The following is a 23,999-nucleotide window of genomic DNA, read 5'->3' as shown; positions in this document are numbered from 1 at the left end:
TAGCTCTGTGTGACACGCCTATTTTCTATTTGCTTTTTTTATGTCAGAGCAAGCAAAGGGGCAGGTGGGCCACCTGATGTTAAGTGGTCACCACCGCCCATAAACACTTGTAACACTAGAAGTGTTGCAGGTTCTTTGTTAAAAATATTCAAAATATAATATTATTCTTAAATCTGAACCTCATCTAATTAAATAAACTTCCCACGATTTTCATCAACTTGCAAGAAAATCCCGCGTTTTATGAAAGTTTGAGCTCAGAGAGCAATCTCATTTGCTTGGTAAGCGTTTCGCAAATCTCTCAGAAAGGGTTCAATTGGAGTTTCCGCCATACGATTGAGGTTTTTAGGAGTCGCTTTGTAAGCTTGTTATTGGCTAACAATGTCTTTTTAGTCTTTGCTGTGTAAACACGTATTTAAAAATCAGTAATCGAAAGTCAACATATATTTTTCTTCAGTACTATTTAAATATTTAAAGAAAATATTAAAATAAGAAATATTGAAGGCTGAAGAGGTTAAAATATAATATACAATTACAATAAAGAATAGTTTAAAAATTAAACTGCATTGTAGAGAAATAAGAATAAAATATAAATTACATAACATACCTATACCTAATATTTTGATCTTGATCAACAACGTAACTTAATTTTTTAATTAAGTGCTTTTGCACGGAAAAAATATTTTGATATGCAATACAAAGTAAGTAAGTATAATCTAATTCAATGTCATAAAAAGGAAATGAATTCCTTTACTTGATTTTCAAATCAAACATTTGAATAGTTTCCTTCGCAAGAGTTGAAATCAATCAGTATTCAAAGTTTACATACAGTTCTAACCCTAACTAGATCTTGCATTGAAAATTTACTATTCGATTATTCACTGAATATGATCTGAATGAATAATTGAATAGAATAGTTATTCAACCGATTGTTGAAATTCTGCGAGATTGTGGCTTGTAATAACAGTAGTTAAAGTTAGATATTGAGTGTTTTATAAATCAAGAATTTATTGCTTGAAAGGAGATTTGTATGTTCCAGGTGCCTTATACTAAGTTAAGGAATAGATTATAATATAATGGATTAACAGACGTCTCTTATTCATACATGATTTGACTCGTAGACACTAAAGCTCTACTATTTCATTCATTACTATCAATTAGAATTTTTTTATAAATTTTAAATATCTTTCTGAAACCCTAGCTACTGGTAATATCTAAAAGAACAAACAAACAATACAGTTCAATTTAATTCTATAATACGTCTAGAGCCTCATAAATAATCAAATACCAAAGCTATTTTCATCCTATTCACGATTCAATTCAAGTCAAAGGAATGATACAATTATTCTTAAACGAAAATATTTGAAACAGGAGCTATTTTCTCCAGCTCATTTGCATCCCGGGCTGGCGATTTTTAATTTGACGTTCCCGACCCTTGCCCGAGCAATTAATTCGTGTAATTATGCAGGGCTTATGAAGGGTAAAAACAATATTTGTTTTTTATTAACTGCCGATGGTTGATCAGCTTTCTGTATAACGTTTCTTAGAATATTGATATAGTGAAAATTTATACTGTAAGTTAGCCAGCTGTTATTCAAAACACACGTAAAACTTGTATTTTAGAATTGTTACTATCGTTTTTCGAGAGAAAAGCTTATCCCATCAAAAACATCCTGTAAAAAACCCAAGTCTCGCAGCTCAGTCTTTCTACCGTCAAAAGTTGTGAGATCCATGTAATACCAAGTCGGTTAATCTATTTAGTGTCTACTTGAAGGACCTTCTGTCTTAAGTTATTACATAAGTTATTATCATGCCAATATTAAAAATATTTAACGTTTTAAACAAATAGATCGACTTGGACATCGCTTGATTTGATTATTAGTATGTATCACACTACACAGCACGACGGGCCAGCGACCAACAGGAACGAGAGTTTCAATCGCGTGAGGCGCGAGAGACTAAAGAATCTAATATAATATTGTAATATTCATTTTGTTTTCATGCGATGTCCAAGTCGATCTATTTGTTTCAAACGTTAAATATTTTTAATATTGGCATGATAATAACTTATGTAATAACTTAAGACAGAAGGTCCTTCAAGTAGACACTAAATAGATTAACCGACTTGGTATTACATGGATCTCACAACTTTTGACGGTAGAAAGACTGAGCTGCGAGACTTGGGTTTTTTACAGGATGTTTTTGATGGGATCTCACTTCTTTTTGTAGAGCCTTTCTTTTTGATACCACCACCAACCACCAACTGCATAAATAACTTTGTAATCCCATATATTTATATGGGATTACAAAGTTATTGATGCAGTTGGTGTATTTGGAAAACTGGACCGAAATTACAAAATATTTAAGTTTTCCCATGATTAAGACACTAAACTCTATATGTATTCCAAATATGAAGCTTCTAAGTCTGCTAGAAGTGCCTTGGACTTTTGATGATCGGTGAGTCAGTGAGTGACAAAATTTAGAAACTTTAACAAGTTGTCATTCTTAAACTACTGGTTCAAATTGACTGAAATTTTAAATATTCCGTGTTTATACAATGCCGGATTAGTTACTGAAGATTCAGGTTTCTTGCTTTATCCACAACCGAATTATAGGGGGTCGAAAAAGGCCCGAATTGCTTCGAGAAAAGGATGGTACGGCCGTGCCGCTTTTTTTTTGCTCAACTTGGCGGGGGCACTGCCGTGCCCCCAGAAATATCGTCGGGAAATCAAAGGCATATTAGAAAGTTTACGCTATTAATAAATCGCACCTTTACCATAAAAATAGAAATCATCACATTTAGTTGATCTTAATATATTAATCATGATCGTTTTATTCACGCTTGTTTTAAAATTAAAAAAAATATATTATAAAGGTGTATCACAAGACCTTGTCAATTTTAAGGTCGATTTTGCCACGCATAACTTACAGATTAACGCAGACAAAGGGAAGTAATTTTGTGTGTAAACAAAAAATAATGGGGCTTTTTGTACAAACATTTTTAATAAATGTCAGGACGCACGGTGTCTTGGTATTTGTGTTGTAGATACGAAGGAGGGGTAATATGCTATTATATTATTTATATACTAACTGTACCCGGTTATTCGACAGATTTTGTCCTATATTTAGACCAAATTCTTTAGTTTTTTTTCAGAAGAACGATTGTTCTGACAATAACGAACACATGAAAAAAATAACTATCGAAATCGGTACAGTTGTTCACGCGCGATACTTGACCAAGGAAAATAGGGATTATTTTTAGATAGTAGGTATAGAGATTTACGTGGTTTTAATAGACATATGTTTTTTTTAACGTTACATTCATTATTATAATGACTAATTGTTATTTTCAGTACCATATTTTCTGCGTCTAAGACGGTTTATCATATTTTTTAAATGTTGCGGAAAAATGGTCTTTTTAAAACGAAAATTCATTTTCATACACATTTATATAACAAAGGATAGGATAGGATCGAGGAAGAAAAAGTAATTTACCTTCAGGCAACAACAGTACTTGCTCGTTATGGCCTGAAGTAACAGGAAAATATTGACTGTAATTCCAATTAAATCGCTTTGCTATCGGAACGGAACAAAACATGGTTATTAATCCCTGTTTCCTCTGACTTTGACTTTCACAAAATCACTCGATCTTAAATTAAAATAACTAGCTGACGTAAAAGTTTTATTAAATTTTCTAATTTCACATTATTTTGAATTGTTTTCTTTAGGCTCTTTTTACAATAACAAATATAACAACAAAAAATGGTCAAAATCTTTGTTATGTGTAATCGTTGTTATGTGCTATACCTATTATTAAAAAACATGGAGACCTTCCTAATCATATATTATGACATAAACGAAGAGATATTCCGTCATTAGTTGTACTTTGATAAAAAAATCTTCATCTGCCCGTGACCACGTTCACCACAAAATGTGCGAAACGTCTGGATAATAATATTTATAATGAATAAATCACGTTTAAAATCCGTTAAAATCATAAGTTTGTTCAATATATTGTTTTAAATTTTAATTTAAAATTAAAGCAAGCGTAAAATATTATACAAATGTGGTTGACACAGCAGATGCGTCGAATTGTCGCTTTAGCATTTGTTCCAGAACATTTAATATGAAAATGTTGCTAAATTGTTAAACGGGCATGTATTGGTGATAAACTCTATCTGTATTTAGAATGTATTTAGCTATAACAATGCGGTTATGCTAGCCCAATTTGAATATTAATTATTGTTTGATCAAATTAGTTTCTCGTTAAGATAATGATCTACTGTTAATATAAATGAGTACATGAGGATGTGTTGGAATTCCAGCACAAGCAAATCGATATTCTGATGTGAATTGGCATAAATTAAACACAGATCTATATGTATACGATTGTTCGTTTTTAACAAGTTTTGTCAAAATATTCATAGGGGATTTAAAAATAATTTAACCAGCAGAAATATTTAATATACATCCTTGTTACTGGACATGGGTAATATTTAATTTTTTATTCAGGACGAGCGGCTAGTATAGGTATTATAATCAATTTGTAAGCTTCCCATGCGTGGCGCCCGGATAAAAAGTAAAAAATGGGATAATCCAGGGTAATTTGTCTCTCTTCCATACCTTATAGAGATCCGATCACCGTTTTATGCGTGAAAGAGTGACGAAATCTAACGATGTTCACAAATTTTTACGTTAATTATAATATTCGAAAGATATGAATTTATGTGTACTATCTTCATAGTAGGTACACATAAATTCAAGTTTTTTTATAATTTTTTTAAGCTATTGCATAGCTTCTATCGCGGGCCTTGAGCGCGGGGACCGAATCGAGAAATTCCGTAACGAAAAAACCTCACGCTCCCCACTCCGACGGGCTCGGAGGTGTGGCTTGAAGGCATAGCATGCAATAGCTTTACCGCGGCAGTCCCCGAGTGCCACACGTCTTTTTGTATGTTTGTATGTATCTCAGTAACGGGACATATCGTAGGTAAATAATAGCTGTATAACTCAAATATTAAATGACAAGTTAATTAACAAAGTTTATGCACATGCAGCGTCCAATATTCATTAAATTAAAACACTCATTTGACGTCCAAATGGAGCTCACAAAAAGGCTTTTGTTTTACGAGAAAACATTAATTTCGTGACGTATTCTGTGTACGCTTTAATAACAATATGTTAATTATGGTAAAGAGGATTATATCTTATTTGTTTATTTATGGAAAATATTGGATATATTGTAATTTATATTTACTTATATTGTTATTTTATGTTTTAATAATAAAAGCTCACAGCAACTGTATTCTGGCGTTAGTATATGTTGTCATATTAAGAAGGCGTTAACTTTAAGTTTTAACCATATAGGTACACCAGTTTTCAAATAAAAAAAAAGCATAATCTAATTCACACAGTTAAAAGTCTAACTATTGAGAACCTCCTTCCTTTTTTTAAGTCTTTTAAAAACGCTGCAAAATTGGAAAACATTCCTTGTATTAGAAGCCGAAATTATGCGATCGGTTAATAGAGGTATAGCCCCCGTATAGGTATAGTTTGCATAAGGTGAAGGGTCCAATCAAAGGAAATCAAACTTTCAAAGTGATCCCAAGTGATGATGAATCAACAACTGAATTGGATTAGAATTTGATTTAATGTTTGATTTGAATTCTAATAGCATTTGAATATTTTGATTATTTCGGCGTAATTTATTTGATGAAAACTTTAACGTAAAACCATGATTATCTATACTAATAATATAAAGCTGAAGAGTTTGTTTGTTTGAACGCGCTAATCTCAGGAACTACTGGTCCGATTTGAAAAATTCTTTAGGTGTTAGATAGCCCATTTATCGAGGAAGGCTATAAGCTTTATATCATCACGCTAAGACTAGCAGGAGCGGAGCAATGAGGGTGAAGCCGCGGAGCACAGCTAGTCAGGCATATACATTATACATCTCTTCGTCTTCGTACACATGAACATTTCGTCTAAGAAAAGTCTGTCACAAAAACGTTCAAAAACATTCTTACTTTAAATTTTCCTTGTTATAAATTTCCACCAGACTGGGCTGTATTAACACGTTCTTTGTAACACGAACACGTTTTAAACTGCTATTTTAAATGACTATTTAGGTTAATGCAACTTAAACTGCTTGAGCTCGAGTGCACTGAGATAAGTGGAAAGCAAATTGTAATCCGGGAAATGTCTTTTTACTATTTATATATATATAGGAATGTTAATCTATGCTAATATTATAAAGCTGAAGAGTTTTGTTTGTTTGAACGCGCTAATTTCAGGAACTACTGGTCTGATTTGAAAAATTCTTTCTGTGTTAGATAGCCCATTTATCGAGGAAGGTTATAGGTATATATCATCACGCTAACACCAAAAAGAGCGGGACAATACGGGTGAAACCGCGGGGCACAGCTAGTTTATTATATAGGAATAGTAATGTACTGTAGTCTATAAATTAATTATTTTATTTAGGTACTATTCAGAAATAGGATTAATGTTTTTGTTAGTTTCTCGAATTCTCAACAGTTATTCCGGATTCAGGTGGACATAAATTCAACCAACCAAAAATCATTAATATCCGATCCGATCACCCGTTATACTGAGTAATAAGGTGACTAACATAACTTTCTCTTATGTAGTGATATTGCAATTATAAACATCTCAAATATTTCTAAAGCTAAACGACGTAATTACATAACGTAGGTAATAATCTGTGACAACAAGCGTTAATTGCTTCATAAAAAAATACTAAGTATGTCATTTTTTATAAAATAGAATACAAAATTATTTATCGAAGCAAGACCTTGTCGAAAAATAATGTCTGTTCTTTTTAATAACCATTATAAGGAAATTCTATTACGTAAAATTATCCAAATTAAATCATCATTTTTAGGAAATTTTATCAAGTAAAATGTTCTCATTACTCATTGATAAGCAGATGTCCCAAAAAGAATTTCATCACAGCTTAAAATTCTCACAGATAAAATATAATTTCCTGAAATTGGAAGACGGACTGAGAAACGAATTTCCTTATACAAATACAATACTTTTTTGTTAAAGTGAAATACTTTCATTATATAATTAGTATAATAATATGCTGTAATGTATGTATAAGTATAATTCGACTGAGATAAAGAATTGTTGGAGTAATTATGGCAACAGAAACTACCTTAATAGTACGAAAAACATAAACAATACATTTCACCTGTGATAATATATTTTATCAGTTAATCAGTTCATTGAAAAATATTTGAGCACCAATCGACCGTACATTACAAAAATTTAAATAACATACCAATAATAGGCATACAATAGACAAAAATTTCAACGTATTTATAAGAAATACACACAAAGCGCTAAACTTAAAAACTTGTAAAAAGCCTTCGGATAAAGTCGAAACATTATTAATTTAAAAGATTCACCCAAAAGAAAAGTCAACAAAAATATTTTAAACACTCCAGTTAAAGTACTGAAAGCAGTTAATAAAAAATTCACTTACGTGTTTTTCGAAGAGCAACGAGTATCTGAAAACAAAAAGAATCGTTAAATACACATACTTATAAAACTTTTACACAAAGTTTATTTGTAAAGAAAGAGAGGTTTTATTTTCCAAAAAAAATTTAATGACATGGTACTAGGTACCATTAGGTATTTTTTAAAATATAATATACATAATATTTTACTATGTATATTATATTTTAAAATGGAGGCTCTTATTGTCGGAGGCCAAGACTCACTTTGGGTCCCTGCGCCACTCCAGTAAGTAAGTAAGTAAGTATAATATTTTACTAAGATGTGTAATACTAAAAATAATAAGCAAATAAAAATATTATTTGAAAAATATTATTTAATATTATCTTGTAAGTTGTAATTCAATTAGTATATGTTTTTAAATTATGTATAACATAAATAAATACATTACATAGTAAATAGGTAACTATATAAAAAGGAAAGGTCAAATCTAGTAATAGATTCAATATTTGTTTTTTTTACTTTCATACCCTTTGATAACGACTAGACCACTTCACAGCCTCTAAAGAAAAAATTGAGAACCCTTTTCCGTTAAAAACGTTAAGGATATCCAATAAAAACCGTGATTCCAATAACAGAATGTGTGTTCAGGACACAAGGCCCTTACAAAGGCGGATTATCATAATATAGGATACGGTATACCACTTTCAATAATGCTGAGGGCTTATTGATTTTCAAATTTATGTGCATCTTTGTTACGTTAAATCATAAAGTTAGGAATTGGTTAAAAGTAAGCCAAAGAAGGATGAAAGACGTAAGATTTTCCCATTTCCAAAATTGTTTTGTTTCAAAATAGATCATACCATATGTCAGAATCAGATAAAATTAAGTTGTAAATGGGTAAGAGAGGTACAACTTTTTTCTTCGATGTTTTTTAATTTTATTTAATCACCAAAGTTATTTCCTAAGACGTTTAATTTAACTTTTTTTACGATTATCTTACTATCTAGGTACCTATGTCATGAATGATCTAAACTACATTTGAACAAGTAGCACAAATAGATAGATTGGTTCATGAGGAAGGAAGATAATATTATTTGTTAAGTTTTAGACAATGTGGGCAAAGCCGCGGGCTAAAAGCTAGTAGATCATACATTACAAATGTACAGTAAAGATAAAACAACTTTTTACCATTGTAATGCCTTTAGGCCTTTCAACTATTTGAACATTTCACCCCAAATGTGTTTGTATGTTTATCGCGTCGCAATTGCATACGATTCCAAAGTGAGTTCCAAGTTGGTAGTTATCTTGAATGTATTTTGAATATTCATACTTCACGGGTATATTATGTGAAAATACTGATTGTTTGGAACAGGTACGATTGAAAGATAATGTTTTACGTAAAGTTAATAGGCATTGTAGATAAAATTGATTTTACATCTTTAGTCTTTGTAGTTGGCACGTTTAAAAACATATTCCCACAGGACGTATTGCACATCTAAATCACGTGGAAAGAACAAAAATAGTTTCCTAATATTATAGACGTTTATTTCAAATACATAATGTATTTTTTAACGATGTTAAGCTTCCGAGCTTAATACTCCTTCGGTATGTCTGCAAATAGGTAGTAGGAACTTTTTTACCCCCAAGGTTTATAAATGTCCTAGCAGAATAACGATAGACGGGCTAGCTGTAATATCATTAAGTATACAGTACAGAAGTGAAGTTAGTGAAAGAACATGTAACTTGCCAAGTTAAAATGAGATGACTCTACTTTTTAAACTTGTTAAAAATTGTTATGTAATGCGGCACGTTCTTATAAAATTATCTGAAGCTTCTATTACGATACAAGTTTTATCTCACGAAAAAACACGGTAAAAATTTCATCTCTTATTTCAACCGCTAGGTAACTATAGAGATTGATTTTTTTAACTATTTGTGCTGAGCATTCGAGTAATTTTTTTCCAAGACTTTGTCCAAAATGTTGCTATGATTTAGTCGTGGAAACGTAACAAACAAATGTCATAAGTATTGATATGAAGATTGTTTGGAAAGATTTCCTCAATAAGAAGATTAATAAAAGAACAAAATTTATTAATATTTTCATAAGATCTGCGAACACGTTTCGATAACAGTTTGAGTTTGAAATTAGTTTCCCTAACTCCTTACTTCTTTGAATTTATTGCTCACGTTATAGGTATCAGAAGTTTCTGAGTGCCTAACATATATTTTATAAGGTTATTTGTACACATTTTCTTGGTTAAATAGAACAAGGACAATTGATTAGGAATAAATGTGTAGTTTTGATACGCCATATTTAATTGTATTATGCCGTCTAAAAAACTGAAATATACCGTAATGAAAATTTGAGGCGGTTAAGTTTTTTTTTTTTATTTAATAGAAAAGAATATTAAAATGCGTTGCTAAACGTATAACTCGAGAACGGCTCCAACCAATGCGGCTAATTTTTTAACGTTTTTGTTCAGACACAAGGAAGGTTCTCATGGAGAAAAAAGCCTAAGAGGCAATAGGGCAGAAAAACGTCTAGTTTATGCCACAAATAATATAATACTATAGTTTATACTAAAATTAGTAACGATTAAACTCGAAATATGATTATTTTTGTGTAATCCGTATTCACGTTTCATTCAACATAATTATTATTTAACACAAATAATGCTTTTCACTACATGAAATGAATTAAGTGTGGAAAATAATTAATATTCAACTCGTTATCCGTAATTTAATACTGAATACGGATGTAACTTTGACATTTGACATTGTGAATTTGTTTAAAAGTTATGTCTGATTTTAATGAACCGTGATGCAAAAATAATATGGAATGTAGGTCAAAAAATATTATTGTTTAAACTTAGTATACACATTTTTAGTGGTAAATAAAACCATATTATTCGACCAAGCCAACTAGACGCTCGGGTGGAATGCGGCCTCCCCGCCCGCTTACCGCCTCAGGTACCGCGTTCGCCTTAGTACGGTTCGCAGCATCGACGCATCTACGTTTCGCATCGCTAGTTATTTCTGTACTTTTTATTGTTAAATCGTTAAATCTTGTTGTTGACTGTTAAGTTTTTTGTTGTTATTTGTTTAAGTTTTTACCCTTTCCTTTCATTCATAGACAGCCCTCGAAATGGGGAAAAATAAGACTATTCATAGCGGAGAGCGAACAGTGATATTATTAATATTTTTTTTTTGCTATCTGTTCCCGAGACATGGGCGGGTGACGTCACAGTTGAAAAGGGTCTAGTTGGCTTGGTCAGGTAGTAGGTGATAATATCTAGGTTAATAAGACATTGGTTGTTGATTGTTCGGTTCCTAATCAATCCAGTAGAAATTAAGAAATTGTAAAATAAATATTTTATAGATAAAAATTGTACTTATTGATATTTGAGCTCTATGAGAAATGCAATAGCCCATTAGGTAAATACCTATTTTATATTTTCACAAGTAAGTATATCTCCAAAAGTAAGTCCTTAATAAAAATCTATAATTAGATAATATTAATTACATAAAATAGATAATAACAGTAACAAAAATAAAACGTTATCAATTCTTCATTTAGACCTCTAACTGTTGCGCAAATGATCGTGACGTCATCAGGCCATTCACCTCATATTGAGAAAATTGAGATAATATCATCATTACTTCAATACAAATAAAGTGTAGAATCGAGTGAAAGTAGTGAATTTATTTGAAACTGTTACATGTTTCGGACAATAACAACAAGCATCGGTGGTTCAGTGGTAGAATGCTCGCCTGCCACGCGGGCGGCCCGGGTTCGATTCCCGGCCGATGCAATAATCTTTTTTTTTCCTTTTTAATTTAAAAATCTATCTTTAAAATTATTTTTAAATTCTATTTCGCAAAAGACATTATAATATACCAATTGGCTGAACATATTTTATTATTCTTATTTATTTATAGTTTATTAATATTTGTTGATGAAGGTAATACGGAATTAGTATAATAAAAAATTATACATTTATCTACTGCAAATTAGACTTGTAAGGTTAAACTATACATGCAATTCTACAAAGTACTGACTTTTAATTGAATTATAATTAAAATCCATCAAAGTGGCTTACTGATTGGCATTTCATATCAAGCCTTCATGGCTTATCAGCAATCTGAGCATCTCAAAAAGCGCATATCTCTCAAAGGGAAGATATCATCAAAGAGGTCGAGAGATGAAGGTCTTATTTTATTTATAGCACAGATAATATTATACTATATAGAAAACTAATTTTCTTAAATAATATTGCGCTCGATCATAGATTGAAAAAACTTATACAGATTGTAGAGATATTATTTATCTTTGAGAAGGCTCATTTTTAGTGCCTTACTAAAAACAATAGGGTAGTATGTACTACGTACTAACGTTATTTTTAGTCGGTTATTACTGTTGAATTCAAAATAATTCACTTACATTTTTCAGTAAAGATGATCTATTATGGCAAAAGTATCACCCACTACAAGGAGATAATTCAATTCATAATATATGAATTAACAATTATTATTATTTAATAACAAATCGAGATATTATTATGCTTTAAGGGCGCGTATAAAGTCAAATCACCAATCAACTTTTAGTTGATACGTGTAATATTCAAGACCAAATATAAAAAATAAAATATATGTAAAACTTGATGATATTTTCGATTATATTGTCAGATCAAAAACATAAAATATTGAAATTGACTCGATAGAAAAAATTCACGAAGTTACCTCTAAATTTCACACTTTTACGTTTTTTACTGGACATGGTAATACTTATTAAGATTTTTTTTTCATAAACAATTATATTAAAACATTTGCAATATATTTGTCAGAGCATTTTGTGTAATTACTTTTAGTTTTGGTTTAATCACGATAAAACACTTTTGGCGCTTACTATATTTTTAATTACGCAAGAAATCATCTTCCATCGCACGTTCCGGGAGCTAAAAACATAATTCTATTTCATACATCAGACGCTATCGCTCCGTTGAGACGAGTAGACCACGCTAAAATTGCTGCGCCGTGTTTTATAATTACGCCGAATATTGATTTGTAAACAACAAAATGAGAAACGAGAACTAAAAAAGATTCAAATTGAAAAGATAACTAAATGTCGAAGGTAAGTTATAATAGTATTGTTATAATATTAATAAATAATAATTATAATATAAAAAGATAAGTCTTGATTTACCTATTTGAGAAAGTTTAGTTTCTGTAAAATAATTTCCGCGGGCTGAATATTGACGCGATAGCAGCAGCAACTATAGATAGGTAAATAAAATTCATAGTGGTACCTAATTCTTACAGTCGCGGTGCAATCAATCAAGTCAAGAAAGATTTATATTATTATTATTACTATAGGCAGATCCTATGTTCGCTCCAGTAAATAATAATATCAATAATATGTAAACCGGTTGTGAATAGTACATATATATTATATTTACAATCTGTATTAGATAATCATACATAACATCTATACATAGGTATAACAAATTCGTACGAAAGTCAAAACTGTACTTACATTGAATAGGTATTTTTTTATAATATACATAATATGTATATGTATATATATAATATATTCATAATCTGTATTACATAGTAATATGTAGTACATATCTATACATAAATATAGTTTTTAGAATTTTTGTACGTCTGTCTGTATGTATGTCTGGGCTCTAATTTTGGTGCAGATATAGCTTGAGACCTGAGAAAGGTCATAGGATGAGTTTTATCCCGTAAATAAAAAAAAACTGTCTGTGTTTGTCTGTTTGTTTGTACACGCTAATCTCCGGAACTACTGGACGGATTTGAATGAAAGTTATTTTGTTGTGTAGGTACTATTATATTATCCGGGAAATATAAAATAATAATTTATTTTGAAAACTGAAACACCTGATGCAGAACCGCAACAGACCACCTAAACTATAGATTCATTTGAGAAAGTTTATCCAGGCGAGTTTGGATATTATTATTTGTGTAAATTCTGTAAATTCGTTTCGGGAAAATCGGGAATGTTTTATAATATTATATATATATATATATATATATATATATTATAGTATTACTATAGGTAGATTCCTATGTTTGCTCCAGTAAATAACCAATACAAGTTGTGAATAGTAACTACACATTATATATATTTACAATCTGTATTAGATAATAATATTACAATCACATAGGTATAAAAAAAAATTGTACGAAAGTAAAAACTGTACATTGAATATTTTTACGAATACCTACTTGGGGCGTGATTTTCAATCGATATAGGAGCCAAATTATAGAATTTTTGTCTGTTTGTCTGTATGTATGTCTGGCTCTCTAAGCTCTAACTTTGATACAGAGATAGCTTGAGACCTGAGAAAGGACATTGGATAGGTTTGTTCCCGTAAATCCTAAAAAAACTCTATGTGTCTGTTTGTTTGTACACGCCAATCTCCGGAACTATTGGACGGCTTTGAATGAAAGTTATTTTGTTGTGTAGGTATTATCTGGGCAATATAAATATACAAATTCGAAGATCTAGAATGTATGATGAGGGACCCTGAGATCACACTCTAACATTTATAGGAGTGACGTCAACAAAAATTGTTGCGTCTGATGGAAATTTTCTGTTGATTAAAAAAAATCAAAGATCTGGAACATCTGATATAGACCCATAAGAGCCCAGCTACACATTTATAAGAATGATTTTATTTTTAGAATAATTGCTGAGTCGAAAAATGTCGTACAATCTAATAGTCCATTGAATAAAAAGTTCTAGAGTGCGTGAGTTAGTAACGTAAGATGTTTCTTCGGAAACATGTCAAGAGTCCCTAGGTAATAAACATACTAAAACCCCGGGCCACTAGGAGGAGCCCCGGAGTGGGGGGAGGGGGAAAATGGGTCCATTTTTTTCATTTTTCGCTTAAATCTCAAAAACGGTACATGTTAGAGAAAAACTTTCAAGGAAAAGTTGAAAGGCCATAAAATTATCTACAAGTTGTACCTGAATCATTTTTTCCTATATCCTACCGTTTCTTAGTTATACGCAGTAAAACATGATTTTGGCTCAAACAATTTCCACATCAATCGATCAAAAAATATTTCTTTCTTCCAAAAAACTCAAAAGTGCAACTTGTGACCGGTACTGATAGATTGCTCTTAATTAGGTCTATAATTGGTAAAATAAACACATTCCTCCATGGAAGCCTTTAGGAGGAATCGATTGTCAAAATATTATATTATGGTAGTTTGAGTTACTGAACTTGATCTTTTTTATTTTTTTCTTCCAAAAAACTCAAAAGTGCAACTTGTGACCGGTACAGATAGATTGCTCATAATTAGGTCTATCATTGATAAAAATACTAGATTCCACCATGGAGGCGTTTACGGGGAATTGAATTTTATTAGGGTAGATACGATACTTGAACTTTTTATTTTTTTTCTTCCAAAAAAACTCAAAAGTGCAACTTGTGACCGGTACCGATAGATTGCTCATAATTAGGTCTATCATTGATAAAAAAACCAGATTCCACCATGGAGGCCTTTAGGAGGTATTGAATTTTATTAGGGTAGTTACGACACATGAACTTTTTAACTAACTACCCTAATAAAATTCAATTCCCCGTAAACGCCTCCATGGTGGAATCTGGTATTTTTTATCAATGATAGACCTAATTATGAGCAATCTATCTGTACCGGTCACAAGTTGCACTTTTGAGCTTTTTGGAAGAAAAAAAATAAAAAGTTCATGTATTGTAACTACCCTGATAAAATTCAATTCCCCGTAAACGCCTCCGTGGTGGAATCTGGTATTTTTAGCAATGATAGACCTAATTATGAGCAATCTATCTGTACCGGTCACAAGTTGCACTTTTGAGTTTTTTGGAAGAAAAAAATAAAAAGATCAAGTTCAGTAACTCAAACTACCATAATATAATATTTTGACAATCGATTCCTCCTAAAGGCTTCCATGGAGGAATGTGTTTATTTTACCAATTATAGACCTAATTAAGAGCAATCTATCAGTACCGGTCACAAGTTGCACTTTTGAGTTTTTTGGAAGAAAGAAATATTTTTTGATCGATTGATGTGGAAATTGTTTGAGCCAAAATCATGTTTTACTGCGTATAACTAAGAAACGGTAGGATATAGGAAAAAATGATTCAGGTACAACTTGTAGATAATTTTATGGCCTTTCAATTTTTCCTTGAAAGTTTTTCTCTAACATGTACCGTTTTTGAGATTTAAGCGAAAAATGAAAAAATGGACCCATTTCCCCCCTCCCCCCACTCCGGGGCTCCTCCTAGTGGCCCGGGGTTTTAGTATGTTTATTACCTAGGGACTCTTGACATGTTTCCGAAGAAACATCTTACGTTACTAACTCATGCACTCTAGACCCCCCTTGGAGGGACTCATTCAATGGACTATAACCAAATTAATCAAAATAAAGTTCTGGAGGAATGTGTGTCGTCGACTGCGTATGTTTATTTAAAAATAGTATCTATACTCGCTATTTCGACAGACTTTTTTTACGGATTCGTGCTCTATACTGTTTCCCTAATATTGTTTTTTTTTATATATTACATACAGACAGTTTTTTACTGTTTTATAATATGTATCGATTATCATTAATAATTATAAACAAATAATAATAAAAAGACATATTACATAATTTGTGATGATTTCAACTTCACTGTTTTATACAATTATTTTAGACAACATACCTACTAACTACCGAAAATACGCGTTGAACGAGCGAAGAATATTGTGTATAATTTAGCGTGCGATGAACTTTACGTACGTTGGATGAGCCGGGTGTATGAGGGTATTGTGAGGGCGCGCGGCATGGCGCGTAATGTGCGGGGCTTAATCGTAGAATTATCTGGCTTTATACGCACTCTTAAGCTGTCATATATCTTAATTGCTTCACGAAATATGCAATATTCAACAGGCAACAGGAAAAGATATAAGACCTATTTTATCAAAAGCTTGTACGTATATAATCTTATAAATTGTATGTTAAATCTATACTAATATTATAAAGCTAAAGGGTTTGTTTGTCTGTTTGAACGCGCTAATCTCAGGAACTACTGGTCCAATTTGAAAAAATATTTTTTGGAGGAAGGCTTTGTATCATCACGATAAGACCAACAGGAGTGGAGCACTACGGGTAAAACCGCAGGGCACAGCTAGTTGTACATAAACTTACTGTAACTATTTACAGCTGCATTGTTTAATTTTCACTTGTCAATGTTAAAGTTTGTCGAACGTCGACATTAAGTTTGCCAATACTTTGACAGATTTAGCACAGTTGTCAAAAGTCTTCAGCAAATACCTAATGGGAGTCACTGCCTATTTTGAATAAAGTAATTTTCTAAGTGAGTTATAAATGCCGGTATCCGGTAAGGCTTTTCGCATTTAGAATATATGATTATGTACCTATAGTTGAAAAATAAATAAAAATAATATTCGCGATAAAGGCAACTCGTATTTAAAACTTATTTAAAATGATCGAAATTACGAGCTTTGCTGATTTTTTTAATTTTTATTGAGAGAACTACCCACTAAATTTCATAAAAAATAACGTATCAAGGACTTGTTTTCTTCGAAAATTAATGCAGATTTTATAAAAATAAACACTTGACTTTTAACCTTAATTTTTCATATATAATTACTGCAAACGCTAACGGTAATTTCTTCAAGATTTTAAACATATTTTGAGCGTTAATTAGAAGCAATTAAGATTAATCCTTGAATGCTTAAATCCATTTAACTAAAATAAAAGCTCATAATTATTTTGTAATTAAGTATTGACGATAAAGTAAAAACAATAAATTGATACAAACAGAAAATGTGCAAAAAGTAATGTAAATAATCAAAATACTTTAGTAAGTAGGTCATAAATACCTATAATATAAAAATATGCTGTCTATAATTTAAAGAAAAAATGAATCGCAAAATGTGTTGGTAAGCGCATAACTCGAGAACGGCTGAACCGATTTCGGTAATTATTTTTTTTATAATATTCCTTGAAGTACGAGGATGGTTCTCAGGAGAGAAAGTAGGTACCACGGGCGAAGCCGGGATGGATCGCTATAGTTCAATATAAAAATTAATTAGGTATAATAATTATTTTAGAGTTACAACATTTAAAAGCACATATTTCGTTCAAAAATGGAACTTGATAATATTTTATACCGATGCACATTATTTGAACCCATGCAATCACACTCTATATTTCAACACGGTACCAAGTAGATATCGTTTTATCAATGAATACACCATTTATCAATCAAACTATCAACTACAAATGCTCTTTGAACAAGAAGTGTCAATCTTATGTTTTATTAAATCTAACCTATAATTTTAAATGTTTATTATTGTTTGTCAATCATGCTTAAACTATTCTAATAATAATTAAGGATAGACCAAAATGGATATTTTAATGCTGCTTTTAACACAAGGTATAATTTTGTGAGGTAATCCATTCAATTATTTCCATTAATTTCAATTCATTTTGGATTATTTGTTCAATTCCAACACAAAAAGAACAAAAACATTACGTAAAGAATCACATTACTGTATCAAATCTTAAAAACTTTTACTGATAGCATTCGGCAAAAACTCCCGATATTGTTTCGACATTCAAAAGCTTGCAAAAAGTGCTATTTCGCATAAAATTATTAAAATTCAACGAGCACTCCCAGGTGTTGAAGTGTGTTAGGACCGTTCCAATTTATTCTTCCTGGCAATCGCCTGGCCCATTTATTTTTATGGTTTTATTTAGCACACTTCAGTTTTAAAAATCTTTATAAATGGCCCTTACTTAAGCTCGCGACAGGCAATATAGAACAGTCAAGGATCGGGGCGCGTTCATTTTTAAGGAAAAACAGCGTTAAAATACGATGTGTATTAAAAAAATGATAAAAAAGTATGTGTATATGTGGTCTTATCCTAAGTCGTTTTATATTGAAAACTAGCTTTCCGCCGGCTGCAGCGGCTTCGCCCGCGGTTTCAAAGAAAAACTCGCATAGTTCCCGTTCCCGTGGAATTTCCGGGATAAAACCTATCCTATATTACTCGTGGATAATGTAGCTTTCGAATGGTGAAAGAATTTTTAAAATCGGTCCAGTAGTTTATGAGCCTATTCATTACAATGAAACAAACAAAGTTTTCCTCTTTATTAAGTGTAGATGTGTTGAAAACGACGATTTTTAACGGTTTTGTTTTTTTTATAAAATAACAAAATACTCGACTGCCGCAGTTCATATCAAGAATAAATTAGGTAACTCTTTATTTTAAGATAGACGAAAGGATTTATAAAAAATATTATTATTTAAAAAATGGTATTCAAATTCAAATGCATTAAGTTTTAATTCGATTTTCAGAAGATTCGCGTATTATTATTATTACATATACCAAAGGAAACTCCAATGGGAGTTTCCTTTGGTCTGGAACCAAAGTAACAGTTCGGTTAATGAACCGATTTATTACATTCTGTAAACACTAGGTATTCTTTATCTAACTTTTCCTAAATTATTGATTAACCTTAATCATAGCAAAAGAACTTTTTATTTGTATCTGTTTAATAAATAAATAAATAAATAAATAAATCATTTATTTGCACCATTAGATATATCTTACAAAAATTTAATGACCCAGGCTCCTAATATAGTTGTAAACTGTTTTTCAGGAGCCTGTGTTCACACTAATTTATATTACACTGTTACAATGGCGTATGTACACGAATTTATTCAGCTTTAGACATAATTTATTATAATATTATTTGTTACATTTCAACATTTGTTCATTATACATTATTATTAATTACCTATTTAATAATTATGCATGCATTAAAAAATAAAAATTAATAACTAGTCTATTAAATTTATAAAAGTAAAGCGCAGTTATGTGCCAACCCTGACAGGATTGTTGCAAATAACAAGGATGCAATAACAACTACCAATTGATAGAAACGTACTATGTCGTATGATCTTTACTATTATACAATCTATACTAATATTATCAAGTTAAAGAGTTTGTTTGTTTGTTTGAACGCGCTATCCTCGGCAACTACTGGTCCGATTTGAAAAATTCTTACAATGTTAGATAGCCCTTTTATCGAGGAAGGATATATCATCACGCTAATACCAACAGGAGCGGAACACTGCGGGTAAAACCGCGGAGCACAGTCAGTAAAAAGTTATTTATATGATCAATTGCAATATCATTCGATTGAGGGAGTAAAATGACAATTAAAAATAAATAAATAATTATTTATAGATTGTTAGTTTGACGTGAAGTTCATGAAATATGGAACTGTTTATGGTTTTCGTTTGAATTTTCCTTTCTTTTATTTTACTTTTCACAACAAACTCAAAAATATTTTTATAATTTAGAAAACAGAAGAATTGAAAGCTTCATAAGCTTTTTCTTATTGACCTAGATTTTCAGCTGAATATTAAATAGTTATAAAGAACATTACACAACATTATAACAATAAATATATCATCGAGCGATAGTACAGAATCATAAATATAATTTATTCCCATACTAGATTTCCGCCCGCGGCTTCCCGCATAGTTCCCGTTCCTGTGGGATTTCCGGGATAAAACCTATCCTATGTGTTAATCCAAGTTACCCTCTATATGTGTGCTAAATTTCATTGTAATCGGTTCAGTAGTTTTTACGTGAAAGAGTAACAAACATCCATACAAACTTTCGCCTTTATAATAGTATTAAGATTTCCATACAAATTACCAAAAATATTCCCCATACATCAACCAAATGAAATACTAAAGGGGCACCAATAATACATTATGACGTCATCAAACTACGAGTGATATCATGCCTCGTAAACATTTGATATGGAATTATTAAATTCTTTCTCGTACAAAACGTCCAGTATTGCTTTAATTAAAACAACCAGACAAATGGGTTGTACATGCTGTGTTTTATTGTAAGTCCACGGTGCGGTAACTTCGATCACGTAACTTTTTTTTTATGATAAACTAGCTTACGGCCCGCGGCTTCGCCCGCTTTCTCTAAAACCTAATAAATTATATACTAAAACCTTCCTCTTGAATCACTCCATCTATTAAAAATAACCGCATCAAAATCCGTTGCGTAGTTTTAAAGATTTAAGCATACAAAGGGACATAGGGACAGAGAAAGCGACTTTGTTTTATACTATGTTGATGATGATGAAGAGGTAAAAGGGACTTTGTAATTTTAAACATTATTCACGAAAATTTGAGATAGGTAGGTCGTTACTAGTTAGGTACCTTGTGCAATTCATTTCATTATACTATTTGTACATTTTTAAAAGTTATATTTTGAGTATTCTGGTTTCATTATTAATTTTTCATTGTTATTAATTTCGACAAGAATTTATTTTCATTACTTCATAATATAAGTATATTCATAATAGTCTTATTATGATTTTTTAATAGTGCCAATCAAGAATATTTATTTATAAACTCAAATTTGATAAAAGGACTTTTCCTATGTTATTTAGCAATCCACAATTGTAAAAGAACGAAATGCAATACTATTATTTTGCCTTACAACGGGTGGTCTTAAAAAGGGCGGGGCTTTTACATACTGATGTAAGTAATTTACATTATTATTGTTATACTGTAATTTTATTGAAAAACTCACCAAAACGGCACACCGCAAGCAAATAAATAACAATTAAAAACTTTACCCTAAATAAAAACTTACAAAATAAGTTCTTGTTACATAATCTATGTAATGTTTAAAAATAAAAGAACGGGAGTAAGAGATAATATTTTAAACCGTAACAAGATATGAGTTACGAAACGTTCGCAAACTTTCACATACAACCTTATGAAAAATTCCTTCAAACTTTGCACGATACACGTTGAAAGGAATCAAAGTTTTACACATAGAAGTTAAAACTGAAGATTTGACAAGCCTTTGTTTCTTGCCATATAAAATATAACGTGAAGAAAATTATTGCATTTAATTTATCCTTTTACGCAACAGGATACACGACAAAAGCTTTAGTTCAAAAATAAATCGATTTTAATTGATTTCGTTCAATATTGGTCGTAGTTTTTTCAAATATTAATTATATGATTTATAGAGTTTAAATTTTGGCATTTCAAAGTTCTTAAAAAGTTTTTTCTAACTATTTTCGAACAGCATGGAACCTTTTTACGCAGTCCAAAATTTAAAATTCGAACACTTCTAAATAAAAAAGAATATAAATTATTCTTATAATATTTTGTTACTGGCCGTTACGTTGTAAAAAAAAATAAAATTCGAACATGGAGGCCCGCTTACCGTTTAGAAGTCAGTCGGCTGCCGGCGGCCGCGTCACAACGAATAATGCCGTGCGGCGGTCGGGCCCCGACCTAAGCTAAGTCTACGTATTGCAGTACTGAAGAAATGGAGACCCAAAGATTGATCGCTATTGCCCCAGGGGTGTTTCTGTACATCTTTTCACACCACAAATCGAGTGAAGTTTTAATAGAAGTCGATTAACAGGAATGACTTGTGGAAGTAGTTCGAACGTTTTATCACCGTTAAGGATACGCGCTTTTTCCTGTAGGTAAAAAGCTTTAGGTAAAAATTCAATTTAAAATCGAAGAGCATTAATTGTTTACTATTACATTCGTTCAAATAAAAGGACTTTTTACATTAATGAAATATGTAATTAAAGTAGCAAAAATTTAAAGCTAGTTTAAACTATACCACCCTCTCTTACTCTGCTCTTAATTAAATCAGGAGAGAAAAGGAATATGAAGAGTAATTATAAACCAACCTAGAAGTAATCTACAGATAGAAAATTTTTGAAAAATGGTTTTGTTATTTTAGAGCTCAATGCCGTACCTACTAACTACTACCTATAAGCCGTACGTAGTACATATCTATACTAAATACTAATATTATAAAGCTGAAGAGTTTGTTTGTTTGTTTGTTTGTTTGAACGCAGTAATCTCGGGAACTACTGGTCCGATTTGAAAAATTCTTTCGGTGTTAGATAGCCCATTTATCGAGGAAGGTTATAGGCTATATTTCATCACGCTACGGGCAACAGGAGTGGAGCCACGGGGGTGAAACCGCGCGGAGCAGCTAGTAACCCATATAGTAGTACTACGCAAAACTTATTTGTTTTTCATGATTCCTCATGTTTATATTACGTGATCCTGCCACACGCCATCGCATTTCAGTGAAGGTCGATCTAAATAATCTACGTATATTGTATCATTCTATCCAGCCTCAATTGAATAAACACCGACCGATTTGTATGACTAAGGAATATATATTATGCGCACGACTTGATACGAACCACGGGTTGGTTTTCCTGTAATATAATGTTGAAGTTTTACGAATGTTTACATTATATGCACAATTATTGTAGATAAATAATAATAAATATAGCTAAGATCAGATACTTGTTTTGTATAAAACCAAAACAAAAAAATACAATTCATGAAACAAAAAAGTAAGCGTGAGAGCAGTAACTACAAATACTGTAGGTAAGTCAAAATTATTTTGCAACATACTTGCATATAATAGAATGTTTCATCATATTAAAATATACAGGTGAGGTTGATATTAAAAATATTATATTTAAATACATAATTGGACTCATTCTTTTCAAAAACACACAAATTGTACCAACAACACTGTCCCTTGTTTTTACCATCTTCAATTGGGTAAACATAAAAAAGTTTCGTTGCTGATACAAATTTCTTTAAAAATTGCTTATTAAATTGAATTAATTTTTATTTTTATTTTCATTTCGCTCACACCTGGTGCTCTGCGCTTTGTCTTTCCGCTTCCGGCTTCCTCCAAAATTAAGTTTGTGCCATAAAAAACAAAAGCAGGGGAAAAAGTACATTATTCCCTAATTTAAAAAGGTTGAGTTTAGTATTCATGGTATGTTTTAAGGAACTTCGCAATTTCTGGGTTCCGTAGTTCTCAAGAATACAAATTAAGCTTTTTGGTGACTAAATTTTTCCTGGGTAGAGTCTTTTTCAGTCTAAACTACCTTTTCTAGGTATAAAATATTTCATTTTAATTCACTGTTAAGGTCAACCAAAGGGAAAACTGCTTTTATTTACGATTAGTTATGAATATTTTTAGCTAGTTTGGTTTCAGCAAGATTGTACAGAAATATATACTAGAAATGAATCTTTGTTTAACTAAGTATTAGGTACTTATGTAAGGGTAGCGTCTAAATCTGTTTATTCAGAAAAAACTAGATTCTTTATGCAATCGGTTGAGTTATCGATGTAAGAAAATCGCTGCAGAGATGGATAAACATACATTAAAATATAATTATAATATAAAATTGACGCATCCTAAAATAATGAAATACAATTAAAAATTTATCAACCTTAAAACACCTTATCCAATTTTTGCTGAAAATATTAAAATTCAATTATGGCTGATTGTATATTTTCCCCAAGAATATCGTTGAAATAGGTACGTACTCGATGGCATAATTGGATCATTAAGAAGGTACTTTTATAACCTCACCTAGGGTGTTA

The 23,999-nt window shown here is 31.1% G+C and overlaps 1 protein-coding gene and 1 non-coding gene across 2 annotated transcripts in view; one reads left to right on the top strand and one right to left on the bottom strand.

Moving 5' to 3' along the window:
- Scp2 (Sarcoplasmic calcium-binding protein 2) overlaps positions 1-21,826 on the bottom strand; it is a 57,199-nt gene extending 35,373 nt beyond the window's left edge. Inside the window, exons 1-2 of the mRNA XM_089695060.1 lie at positions 21,784-21,826; positions 7,508-7,532 (exon numbers count right to left, since the gene is read on the bottom strand). The gene's annotated coding sequence lies outside the window, so the exon portion shown is untranslated. The remainder of the gene's footprint in view (positions 1-7,507; positions 7,533-21,783) is intronic.
- TRNAG-GCC (transfer RNA glycine (anticodon GCC)) lies at positions 11,224-11,294 on the top strand. Its single transcript has one exon. It is a non-coding gene; the product is annotated as a tRNA-Gly (tRNA).
- Positions 21,827-23,999: the final 2,173 nt, after the last annotated feature.

This window comes from Colias philodice, chromosome 5 (genome assembly GCF_061535455.1).
Source record: "Colias philodice isolate Cphi_HAF_F1 chromosome 5, ilColPhil1 Martin Lab GWU primary, whole genome shotgun sequence".
Classification (NCBI taxonomy): Eukaryota; Metazoa; Arthropoda; class Insecta; order Lepidoptera; family Pieridae; genus Colias; species Colias philodice.
Note: the sequence above shows the minus strand (reverse complement) of the source record. Positions and strands in the feature narration are given on the sequence as shown.